This window comes from Phalaenopsis equestris, unplaced genomic scaffold (assembly GCF_001263595.1).
Source record: "Phalaenopsis equestris unplaced genomic scaffold, ASM126359v1 Scaffold000841, whole genome shotgun sequence".
NCBI classification, from domain to species: domain Eukaryota; kingdom Viridiplantae; phylum Streptophyta; class Magnoliopsida; order Asparagales; family Orchidaceae; genus Phalaenopsis; species Phalaenopsis equestris.
Window position 1 is genome coordinate 223,096 of NW_018165281.1, and position 12,739 is coordinate 235,834.

Consider the following 12,739-nt stretch of genomic DNA (forward strand, 5'->3'; position numbering starts at 1 on the left):
TGTAGTGTAAGATCTGAAAATTTAATACCTTACGACTCTGAATTAGAAAGAACTGTCAGGAAAATTTGAAAACAATAAAAAGAGAAAGATCAGTTTAGTAAAATGGCTGACAATTTAAACAATGTTGGAAATAAAAATGAATATCATCAAAGACTACATCAGATGAAATTCATTTGAGTAATCAAAACCCTACTGTAGCTGTCAATTCATTTGAGGCTAAACCTGTTATTATCCAAATGATACAAAATAATCAGTTTGGAGGAACACCTACTGAAGATACTAATTTACACATTGCTAGTTTTTTAGAACTCTGTGCTACATTTAAATATGATGGAGTGAAAAATGATGTCGTCAGACTTAGACTTTTTCCTTTTTCACTAAGGGATAAAACTAAGATGTAGTTTAAACTCATTAGCACTTGGATCTATCAGAGTATGAGGAGATTTATCACAAAAATTCTTATCTAAATATTTTGCACCTTAAAAAATTGTTAAGCTTAGAAATGATATCACATCTTTTTGTCAGTTTGAAGGGGAATCAATTTATGAAGCCTGAGAAAGATTTAAAGATCTCCTTAGAAAGTGCCCACACTATGCGTTATCAAATTGATTAATAATTCAAACTTTTTATAATGGGTTGGTTGGATCTCTTAGATTGATAATTGACGTTGCTGCTGGTTGTTCATTAATGTCAAAACAATTCGATGAAGCATAGTCATTAATTGAAGAGTTGACTACTAATAATTTTCAATGGCCCTCTGAAAAGGTAAATAAAAAAAGAGTAGCTAGTATTCATGATTATGATGCTATATCTATTTTAGTTGCACAAATAGCTACTATATCAAAGAATATAGACCAATATGGAATGAATTATTCTCAGATAGCACATGTACTTGAGGAAAACTCGGGACAAATGATAGAATCTCAATCTTCTTATGAGACTTTAAATGCAATAAACAATCGTTCTAATAGTCCTTATGCCAATTATTATAATCCTGATTGGAAGAATCATCCAAATTTTAGTTTGAGTAACAATAATTCTAATGCTGCAAATCCACAATGGGGAAACAACACTGCAAACCTTGGGAAACTCCAACAATAAAGGCAACTAAGCTTATAAACCTTATTACCCCCAGGTTTTAATAATTTGCAGAGTAAATAGAAAAAGTTATCAATGAAAGAATTGATATTGCAAATGGGTATTGCTTTTTACAAAGTCAAGGAGCTGCTATCAGAAACATGGAGAATCAATTGGAATGTATTACTACTGCACTTAGTAATAGACCTCCAGGAAAATTGCTTAGTAATGTTGAAGTAAATCCTAAAGATCAGAACAAAGAGAAAATTGAAACTATTTAACTGAGAATTGGAAAAGAATTAGAAAATAGAGTTCAACAAGAAGTTAAAGTAGAAAAAGATGAGGTGAAAAATGAAAAATCTGGTGAAGGTTTTCATTTTGAGTCAGAAAATCCTATTAAACCAATGAAAATCACTATAGAAAGACCATCACCTCCATTTTCTAAAAAATTGAAGCAGAAACATAGAGATAATCAATTTTCAAAATTTTTGGAAATTTTTAGGAAATTAATAATAAACACTCCATTTCTTGAAGCTTTGAAACAAATGCTAAGCTATGTGAAGTTCATGAAGTATATACTTAATAAGAAAAGGAAGTTTGTAGATAATGAGATTATTACACTCAATGAAGAGTGTTGCACTATAATTAAAAAAAAAGGTTCCTGAAAAACTTTAAGATCCTGAAAGTTTTACAATTCCTTGTGCTATTGCCGAACAATTTTATGGAAAACCTTTATGAGATTTAAAAGCCAATATTAATCTTATGTCATTAACAATTTTTAGAAGGTTGGTCTTAGGAGATATTTCACCTATAACTGTAACTCTACAGTTAACTAATCGTTTGATTACTTATTCTAAAGAAGTTATAGAAGATGTTTTGGTAAAAGTTGATAAATTTACCTTTCGTGTGGACTTTATTGTATTAGATATGGAGGAAGATAAAGAAATTCCTATCATTTTAGGATGACCATTTCTAGCCACTGAAATAGATGTGCAGAAAGGAGAACTAACTATGAGAGTTAGTGATCAAGAGATTACATTAATATTGCAAAATCAATGAGATACCCTGCAAAAGAGTAAGAGATTGAATGCTTCAGAATGGATTTTAATGAATATTTCAAGAAAACTTTTGAAAAAGAATTTAAAAAAGAATATATGGAATATCAAGATTAGGAAAGAATTCAAGGTGAATCTATGAAAGTGAGTAAAGAGGATATGAATTAAGTTCAGGAAAAATTTGAAATGTTAGATCCTATAGAAAGTAACAAGATTTTAATTTCATCTATTAAGAAACCCCTGAACTATAATTGAAAACTCTTCCTACACATTTAAAGTACGCATTTTTAGGAGATTTATCTATATTACATGTTATAGTACCCTCAGAATTAACTGATATGCAAAAAAATAGTTGTTGGAAATCTTGAAAAGTTATAAGAAAGCCTTTGGATGGACATTGGCTGATATTAAAAGAATCAGTCCTTCAATTTGTATTCATAGAATCTTATTTGAAGGTCAACATGAACTAAAAGCTAATCCTCAACGGAGATTAAATCCTATGATGAAAGAAGTTGGAAAGAAAGAAATTTTAAAATAGTTAGATGCTGGGATAATATATCCTATTTAAGACAGTGTTTGGGTTAGTCCAATTCACTGTGTTCCATAGAAAGGAGGTGTGACTGTAGTGACAAATAAGCATAACGAATTAATATAAACAAGATAAGTCACTAGTTGGTGAATCTGCATAGATTATAGAAAATTAAATTCTTCCACCATGAAGGATCAATTTCCTTTACCTTTTTTAGACCAGATGTTGGATAAATTAGTTGAGCATAAATATTTTTGTTTTCTAGATAGATATATCAGTTATCATCAAATACTTATTGCTCTAGAGAATCAACAGAAAACAACATTTACTAATCCTTATAGAACTTTTATTTTTCGATGAATGCCTTTTGGATTATGCAATGCACCTGCAACATTTCAAAGATGTACGATGTCAATTTTTAGTGATTTGATTGAAAAAGGGATTGATGTCTTTATGGATGATTTTTTTGTATTTGGAACTTCATTTGAAATATGTCTAAATCATTTAGAGAAAGTTATGGAACGTTGTGAAAAGACTAATTTTGTATTGAACTGGGAAAAATGTCAATTTATAGTTGCAGGAGGAATTGTGCTTGGGCGTAAAATTTCAAAAAATGACATGGAAGTAGATCCTGCTCGAAGTAGATTCTGCAAAAATACATGTTATATCAAACTTACCTCTACCTACCACAGTAAGAGGAGTTAGGAGATTTTTAGGACATGTTAGATTATACAGGAGATATATTAAAGATTTTTTAAAAATTACTAAACCTTTATGCCAACTTCTTAGATACAAAATTTGACTTTAATCAAGATTTCCTTAAAGCCTTTGAAACTCTAAAGGAAAAATTGATCACTGATCCTATAATTGTTTCACCTGATTAGGAGAAATATTTTGAATTAATGCGTGATGCTAGTGATTATTGAATTGTTTTAGGGCAAAGATATAATAAGGTTTTTTAAGTTATATACTATGCTAGTAAGACTCTTAATTTAATTACACTACCACTGAAAGAGAGTTATTAGCTATTGTGTATGTTTTTGATAAGTTTAAATCATATATGATTAGAGCTAAATGTGTTATGCATACTAACCATTTGGCTATTAAATAAATGATACAAAAGAATGATGTTAAACCAAGATTAATTAGATGGATACTTCAGATGCAAGGTTTGATTTTGTAGTAGTTGATAGGAAAGAGATTAATAATCAAATTATTGATCATCTATCGAGGCTAGAATAAGAAGAATTACTAGACATGGAAAAAGAAATTAATGAAACTTTTCCTGATGAACAACTTTATGTCGTAAAAGCATGGGAAATACCTTGGTCTGTTGTTATTGTAAACTATATTATTAGTGATATTTTACCATATGGATTAACAAAATAGCAGGAAAAGAAATTCTTTCATGATGCAAAATCTTATTTTTTGGATGATCCTTATTTATTTAAGCAATGTAAAGATATAACGATGAGTCTGTCAATGTGTTTCTTATAAAGAAATTCAAGAGATTATTCAAAAATGTCATGATTCTGAATTTGGAGGACATTTTGGGAATGATAGAACTATTCATAGAATTTTACAATCTGAATTTTATTGGCCTACTATATCTAAACATGTTAATTTATATATATCAAAACATGTTATCGATGTCAGAGAGTAGGTAATATCTCAAGAAGAAATGCAATGCCTCTAAATTTTAATTTTGAAGTTGAAATTTTTTGTTGCATGGGGATTGGATTTTATGGGACCATTTATACCTTCATTCAAAAATATATACATATTGATTGCAGTGGATTACATTTCAAAATGGATTGAAGCAATCACTTTACCTCAATGAGATGCTCGAAGTGTTTCAAAATTTTTAATTAAAAATATTTTTACAAGATATGGAAATCCAAGAGTAATCATTACCGATGGAGGATCTCATTTTAGAAATGCAACAGTTGCAAGATTGATGGGAAAATATAATATAATGCATAAAATTGCAACTACTTATCATCCCCAGACTAGTGGTTTAACAAAAGTATCTAATCATGAAATTAAGAGAATTTTGGAAAAGAGTGTTAATCCTAGTAAAATTGATTGGTCTACTAGATTGGATACTATATTATGGGCATACAAAATAACCTATACGACACCTATAGGAATATCCCCTTATAGATTAATTTTTGGGAAGACTTGTCACTTGCAAGTTAAATTGGAGCATAAAGCTTATTGGGCAATAAAAGAATTCAATTTCAATTTGAAAGAAGCTGGTGAGAAATGATTATTGCAATTGAATGGGCTTGAGGAAATTAGGAATGAATGTTATGATAATGCGAGGATTTATAAGGAAAAGGTGAAAGAATGACTTGCATGATCAGAAGATAATAAAAAGAGGATTTGAACATGGATAAGAAATTTTATTATACAATACTTAAAATTATTTCCTTCCTAGAAAATTAAAGTCTAGGTGGAATGGGCCATTCAGAGTTATAAAAGTTTATCCCTATGGGGCAAGTAATATTGAAAACCCTAAGACTGGAAGAATATTTAAAGTGAATGAGCGCGGATTGAAATTATATTTTGATGGTTAAAGACCAGCTTTAATAAGATAGTCATATTGGGTCACCCGGAATAAGACTGGGAATATCGGTTTGACGACATTAAACCAAGAGCTTTGTGGAGGCAACCCATATATATCATTGTTAGTTAGTTGTTGAGTTTGTTTTGCTTGATATATTTTACATATATTTATGTTTAGTTCTTTATGTAGTCTGTGTATTTGATAAAATATTTAGAAACATCTTTATTTGCCTAATTTTATGAAAATTTTGAGAATTTATTGGATCAAAATCGAAATGACAAAAAATTTTGAAACTGGCGCATGATGTTCCACTTTCTAGAGAGCAGAGGTACAATGCGCCAGATCAGCACATAATACGTCGCAAGTACGAAAAAGATTAAAACATGTCTAATGACAGTTTTTGGCAGTTTATTCTCCATATAACTCCTAAAAACCAACTCCAAACCATATTTTAGGGGGGAAAACGAGGGAAGAGTCGCTACTTTTCAATTCCTATGGCCTCCCACTTTAGAAACTCTGCTAGATCTAGATTTTTCAACCCGAGAAAGTTTGTCAGTTTTGGGAAGTACTTTTCTACACTACTGTCGCTGTTATTGTTCCTATAGTAAAAGAATTTTATGCAAATCTTCATGGGATAAACCAAGGAATGATTTACATGCGAGGTAGGTTTGTGCAGTTCACTCCTTCAAGAATAAAGGAGATGTTTATGATTGAAAATATGTTTATCTGCCATTATGCAAACTTAACCCTTACAAGAGAGAATATGAATAAACTCTACCACTACCTTACAGATGAAGAAGTGAATTGGGAGGCCAAAGATGCTAAAAATGTAAGTTTTCTTTTTATCATTTTTTAATCAAGTTTCAAAAGACTAGCACCTCTTTATTTGATTGAAATTACTGTCTGCCATGAGAAATAGTAAGGTCACTAAGAAGAGTGTCATTCTGAACTACTGTATTCAAACTGGAAAACTGATGCACCAAAAATATGTGCATTTTTAGACCTATATTTTATACTCATTTCTGGAGATATTGTGCTTTAAAGGAAGCTATTTTTTTATGTTTTGTTGCAGATTGATGATTTTTCAGGACTTAAAAGAAAAAAAAAGAAGCAAAAAGGATGGAATTTGGAGTCAAAATGGAATTTTGGGAAAAAATATGCAGCGCCGACGGTGCCAACAAGGACGCCGACAGTGCCAGCATGAACCAGGAAGTCCAGAATGCCACGGGTGTCGACAACGTCATTTGACAGAGAGCATGGAATTTAATTACAGACCATGAGCACCGAGGTGAAATTCTAGAAAATTTGATGAATTTGGAAGCATTTTGAAGAGTTATAGGAGGCACCTCTTAGAAAACCGACATTGTGCTTTAGTTAGAGCGAAAATTGATCAAAAAAAGTGGTAGTTAGAGGGGGTTAGGATGTGATTGAGTTTACTAGAGTGCTCTATTGTTTAGCATGGTGAGTCTAAGTGTGATTTTCTCTAAAAGAGTTGTTAAGCGAGGGCGAGAAGTGAGAGATTTCTTCTTCCATATATCTTTAAAGAGAAAATCAAGAGTTTTGTAAAGAGAGAAAGAGTTCAAGAGAGACTACAAGAGATTTGTTTTGAGAAAGAGTTACAGATAAGTGGTGTTTTTTTATTATGGTTGTATGAACTTTCTTTTATTTATGAAATTCATATTTTGTTGTATCTTTCTCAAGAGGTCTGAGCAGTTTTCTATGTCTTTCTCCCTACTCTGAGATATGGTGAAATGAAGAGATAATCTGGATGTGTCATATCTAAAATATAAAATAAATTATGATGATTTTTCCACTCTGTTCTTAATTTACTTTTCGATCTGGTCAATTGAAATGTTAAAATTTATTGTGAAATATAGGATCTGGGAAATGGAGTATGAGTTCTACAACAAAGTGAGAATCAAATTCAATTCTATGAAGGAGTGTTTTGTTCATAGAATTTGGTGCAAATAAATAGGGAAATATATATTATTGGGCCAAGAATCGGAGATTTCGAATTGGAGATTTTAGGGTGATAGACTAAAGTACTCAATTTGGTCTTAGTGTTTAAGAACTGAAGCGAGAGTTAGCCTTCAGGAGAAGGGAAGTGGGAAGAAGGGAAGTGGGGGAAGTGGGAGCTCTGGAGTGAGAGCCAGTATCCTCCAAGCCTAACCAGAAATTTAGAGACTAAACCTAAGAATTAAAATTTTATAACACTTGACTTAAGGTAGAGAATTAAAATTTCTCCTATTTGGCACAATACAAATTCAAACTATTCATCTCTCTCATTTAACCAAAAACTCATTATAGCGGGAAAGATGCTTTCTCATATTTGATAACTTCATCACAGAAATATAGTTTGGTAATTATAGTTTAACTTTACTTTACAGTCTTGCTAGTAGTTGATAATTTAGTTCTGATAGCACCTTAAACATTTGCAACTAGCATAGTAGATTTTCTTTATTATCGTAAAATTTCTAATTTAAATTACCATTTCAAATTTAAACCTTCCTCATGGGATCGATATTTGAGGCTTAAATAGAAAATCCTGTATTTCTTGATAACGATACGTATACTTGCGTAGAATTCTAATATAAATTGTTCAATTTCTTATTCATAAATAACGAACCAAGTTTTTGGCATCGCTGTAAAGTGGAGTCATCTTCATTAATTTTGCACAACTATAATTTTTGGAATCAAGTTTTTGGCACCATTGCCGAAGAAGGTAACAGTAAATTAAATAGATATGGTAAATAAAGAAATTCAGCGATAAATATAAAAAATAAAAAAAATTTTAAGAATCTTTTTAATAAATTTATTTATGCGTAGTATTAGATCTGAAAGTTTAGTACCTTACGATTCAGAATTAGAACGTACTATTAGAAAAGTTCAAAAACAACAAAAAGAAATTAAAAATTTGTACGAAATGGCGAATAACTTAGATAATCAAATAAATAAAAATTGAGAATATTATGCTAATCATACAGCAGATGAACTTCACTTGACCATTCAAAATCCTGATGTTGCTACTAATTCATTTGAGCTTAAACCTGCTATTATCCAAATGATAGAAAATAATCAGTTTGGAGGAACACCTACTGAAAATCCTAACTTACATCTTGCTAGTTTTCTTAAAATATGTGCTACTTTTAAATATGATGGAGTGTCTAATGATGCTGTCAGACTCGGACTTTTTCCTTTTTATTAAGTGATAAAACTAAAGATTGGTTAAATTCATTAGCACCTAGAATTATCATAAAAATTTTTGGTTAAATATTTTCCACCCTCGAGAACTGCTAAGCTTAGAAATGATATTACATTTTTTTGTTAATTCAAAGGGGAATTGATATATGAAGCCTTGGAAAGATTTAAAGATCTCCTTAGAAGATGTTCACACTATGCTTTACAAGATTGGTTAACAATTCAAACTTTTTTCAATGGATTATTAGGATCACTTAAATCTATTATAGATGTTGTTGCAAGTGGATCATTAATGTCAAAACCTTTTGATGAAGCATATGCTTTAATAGAGGAAATGGAGGAAATGACTACTAGAAATGACTACTAATAATTTTCAATGGTCCTCTGGACTAGTAAATCCTAAGAGAGTAACTAGCATTCATGATTCTGATGTGATGTCTATTCTAGAATCTCAAATTGCTACTATATTGAAAAATATTGATCAAATTGGAGTGAATTATTCTCAAATATCACCAATGTTCGAGGAAAATTCACTAGGACAGATAATTGATAATTAATCATCTTATGAAACTTTGAATGCTATAAATAATCGAAATAATAATCCTTATTCAAATTATTATAATCCTGGATGGAAAAATCACCCTAATTTTAGTTAGAATAATTATAACAATTTCGTGAACCCCTCAAGAAATTCAAATAACCAAGGGAATCTGTTGACCTCACTTTTGATTGAGGTTTAGTTTTTCCTCTTTAGTAGCCTAAGGTCTAGCCATAGGAAATTCCTTTTGAATAATCTTAGAAAAATAGACATGGAACCCTCATCATTAGAAATTCTACACTCTTCTTTACTCAACTTGAAGTTCCACATATTTGTCCTAACCTCTAGCACTAAGTAGGTGGAAGTAGGTGGGGTCATTGGTCATTATGGGGGAACTCAAGATGAGTCACCCTTAGGACTGCTGGACCTTAGGGTTGACCCTGGGAGTTTGTCAAGGGCTAAGGCACTTACTTGCACTCACTCTCACCCACAATCACTCACAATCCTAAACCTAAAACTTGTTAGCGTTCATCCCTTGATATTTTGGGAGACTCATGTAGATGGTCCCCTAAAACCATTAGTCCTGAGCTGGGGTTTAGCTAAGACCAGAACATAGAGGACCCAAATGGGGTTTCCATTGTTCCATAGCTCATATAGGGTGGTTAGCACCCCAATTCTACCAAAAATATTCAACTTGGCCTTTTGACCCCCAAACCTACCCAAATTACCTAAACACCCCCAAATCCTAAAGTTGGTCAAAATCCTTAAATCCATCCAAAATACCCAAAATTATTCAAAAGTCATTTTAAATTTTTTGAAAATACCCAAGCTACCCAAAACTACCCAAAAATTCCAAATTTACCAAAATACCCCTAAAATTGCCAAAATTACAAAAATGCCCTTGGCACCCCAAATTTTCCCCAAACCTCCAAAATTACTCCAAATGTCTTCAAAACCAATTTGGACCCTTCAATTGAACTCAATTTGGCCAATTTGCCCATTTTGACCAAAACCCCTAAATTGTCTTTAAAGGCCCAATTTCCCCAAATTCACCTTAAATGTCCATCAATTTAGCCCAAATTTCCCTCAATTTCAAATATAAACTCAAATTCATCTTTCATATGATAAATTTAAACCAAATACAAACCAAAGTGACTCATAATTTGAGCCCAATTTCAACCTAATTCCAAAATCACAATTTGCCCCAAATCGACTATGTCCCCAAATTTCACCAAATTGATTGCCTTAATCCCAAAATTGGCACCTAATTTATGTTGAAAACTCTATTGACCTTTTTAAATAATCAATTTGGACTTAGCCCAAGGCTAACCCAATCTAGACCCAAATCTAGCCCAATATACCCAAATTGACCAAATCTCCAAAATCCTTCAAATTTACCTACCAATTGAACTCAAAATCACTTCAACCCTTCACCAAAAATCCTCATAACAATCATCTACACAAATTTGATCAATAAATTGGGTCAATTGACATGGCTAACCTAGTCCAAACCCAAGTTTTGGTTATTTGCACTCACTTGAACCCTTTCACCAAAAATTGACTTAACCATGTCTAAACCACCAAAGTAATGATTTCACAGCCACCAAAACCTTCCTAAAGACCAAGATAAACCCTCCTATAACCACCATGACAAGCTATGGACCAATGGATCCCAAAATTAAGGGATTTTACCCATTTTTGGACCAAATTTCAAATATCTCCAACATCATCACTTACCCTTGGGAGATAATTATAATTAGCCACCCCGAACTTCCCTGAGCCAAGAGGTGACCAATGTCTGGCTGGTCAGCCACCTTGGTAGCTGGAAAATGGCCAAAACCATGGAAAATACAAGGGATTATCACCCAATTCAAACACAAAGCACAAATCAGCCCAGCTACTCATTGGAGCTTCTCTGCCCTCCACGTAAGTAGCCAAATGCACCCCTCAATCGGCCCTGGGAGCTAGCCTAGGCCATTTTTATTTAAACTCCCCCTCCATGGCCAAAAGGAGAGAGCTTGAAATTCCTCGGGAAGACTCTGTAAAACTTCTTCCAGATCTTCCTGAAGACCTCTTGAGCTTAACCAAACCTTCCCTAGCCACTCAAAGACATTGCTCGAGTTCAATTTTGGAGGTCAATTTCAAGGCCAAAATAGGACATCCTCCAAACCTCTACAAAATTCAAATTAATTGCTCCCACACAATCCCAACATCAAGAGAAGAAGATCCCCCACAACCGATCATCCGGCCACCCTAAGGTGGACTTCAAGCAAACCCCCAAATTGGCCTTGGTCGAATTTGGGTCTAGGCATTTCAGCACGACCAGAGGCTCCATCTCTAGGATCCTGGGACCCATACTAAGCTTCTACAATCATCCAATCGAGGCTACCCCTCTTGGACCAAGGTATTCAAAGTTAACCCTAAATTGAGCTTCTTTTAATTATTCATGAATATAAAGTCAATTTAAGGGTTCATCAACCATATTGATGTGTTGTACCAGTAAATACAAGCATTTTTTAAAAAATTGAACTCAATTTCATTGAGAATTGAGTGAGATATTAACATTTTAAAATGGACGGTTTTCGGGTCCAGTTCATTTGGGACGATGACCCGTGACCGTCGGATCGAGCGTGTATCGATCGGGTGGTCCTGATCGCGTCGGACGGAGCGCGGTCTGATAGGGGCGGGAATGAGTTGGCCGGTGGCGCCCAATCAGAAAGTGACACATGGCCTGTTCGACCCTTACGAGGTTGACATGGATAAGTAGAAAATTAGGGCCTTTTTCTTATTATTTAATCTCCAAAACTTCAAAAATACATAACTTTGTGTAGAAAAATCACAAAAATAAATGTATTTACATACCTGCATAAAAAAAAAACACTTGCTCAGTGAACAGAGGAGAATACCAAAACCAAAACCAAAAACAAAATTTCAAACAAAAATACCTCACAATATTCAATAAGTGTTAGGAGTATTTTAACTCTCCATGCATGTAGACTTGTCACCATAGCTTGAATTTTTGCATGTTGTAGCCTCTGTCAAGGATATGTTTTTTTATTTTTCCAAAGTCAAAGGAGATCCTTAGATAGAGATACATATTTTTCAAGTTTATGCACATTATTTGCTTAAATTAATCATAATAATTAGCATGTTGATTAGAAAATTACAAGAAAATTTTGGAAGGTCCACCATGACCAAAGGAGTTTTTGGAAATAATTTCATGGGTCAAGTCATTTAAAATGTACTTAATTTTCACAAACCCTAAATCACTAAGATAATTAATTTTGGAAAATAAAAACAACAAAATGACTTGATTCTTAATCTCCACTGTTATTTAAGATCTACAAAACTCCCAATAAAAATTTCAAAGCATTTTGAGTCCATTTGATGGCCTAAATTGATTTTTCAAGTTAAATATCTTTTTTGGCACTTAAATGATTTTCTTAAAAAATCAAAATATAACTTAAAAATTTATAAAAAACTTATTTTTTGAGTTCTCTGTAATTAGGGGTATTTTTTAAAAATAAAATGATATTTAAAATAAAAACTTAATTTTTAGCCTATTTTAAATATTTAAATAATTAAAATCCATAAAAAATTCAAAAATAATAAAATAAAAAATAAAACTCATGAAAATATTCTAAATTATGTTCTAAGCACCAAGGAGTAATTAAAATATTTTTCCTGATTTTTTAAATATATAAACTGAATTTCAAAGCTTAAAAATAATTTTGAAAGGCTAAAAATGAGTTTTCACTAAAAATAATTCCAAT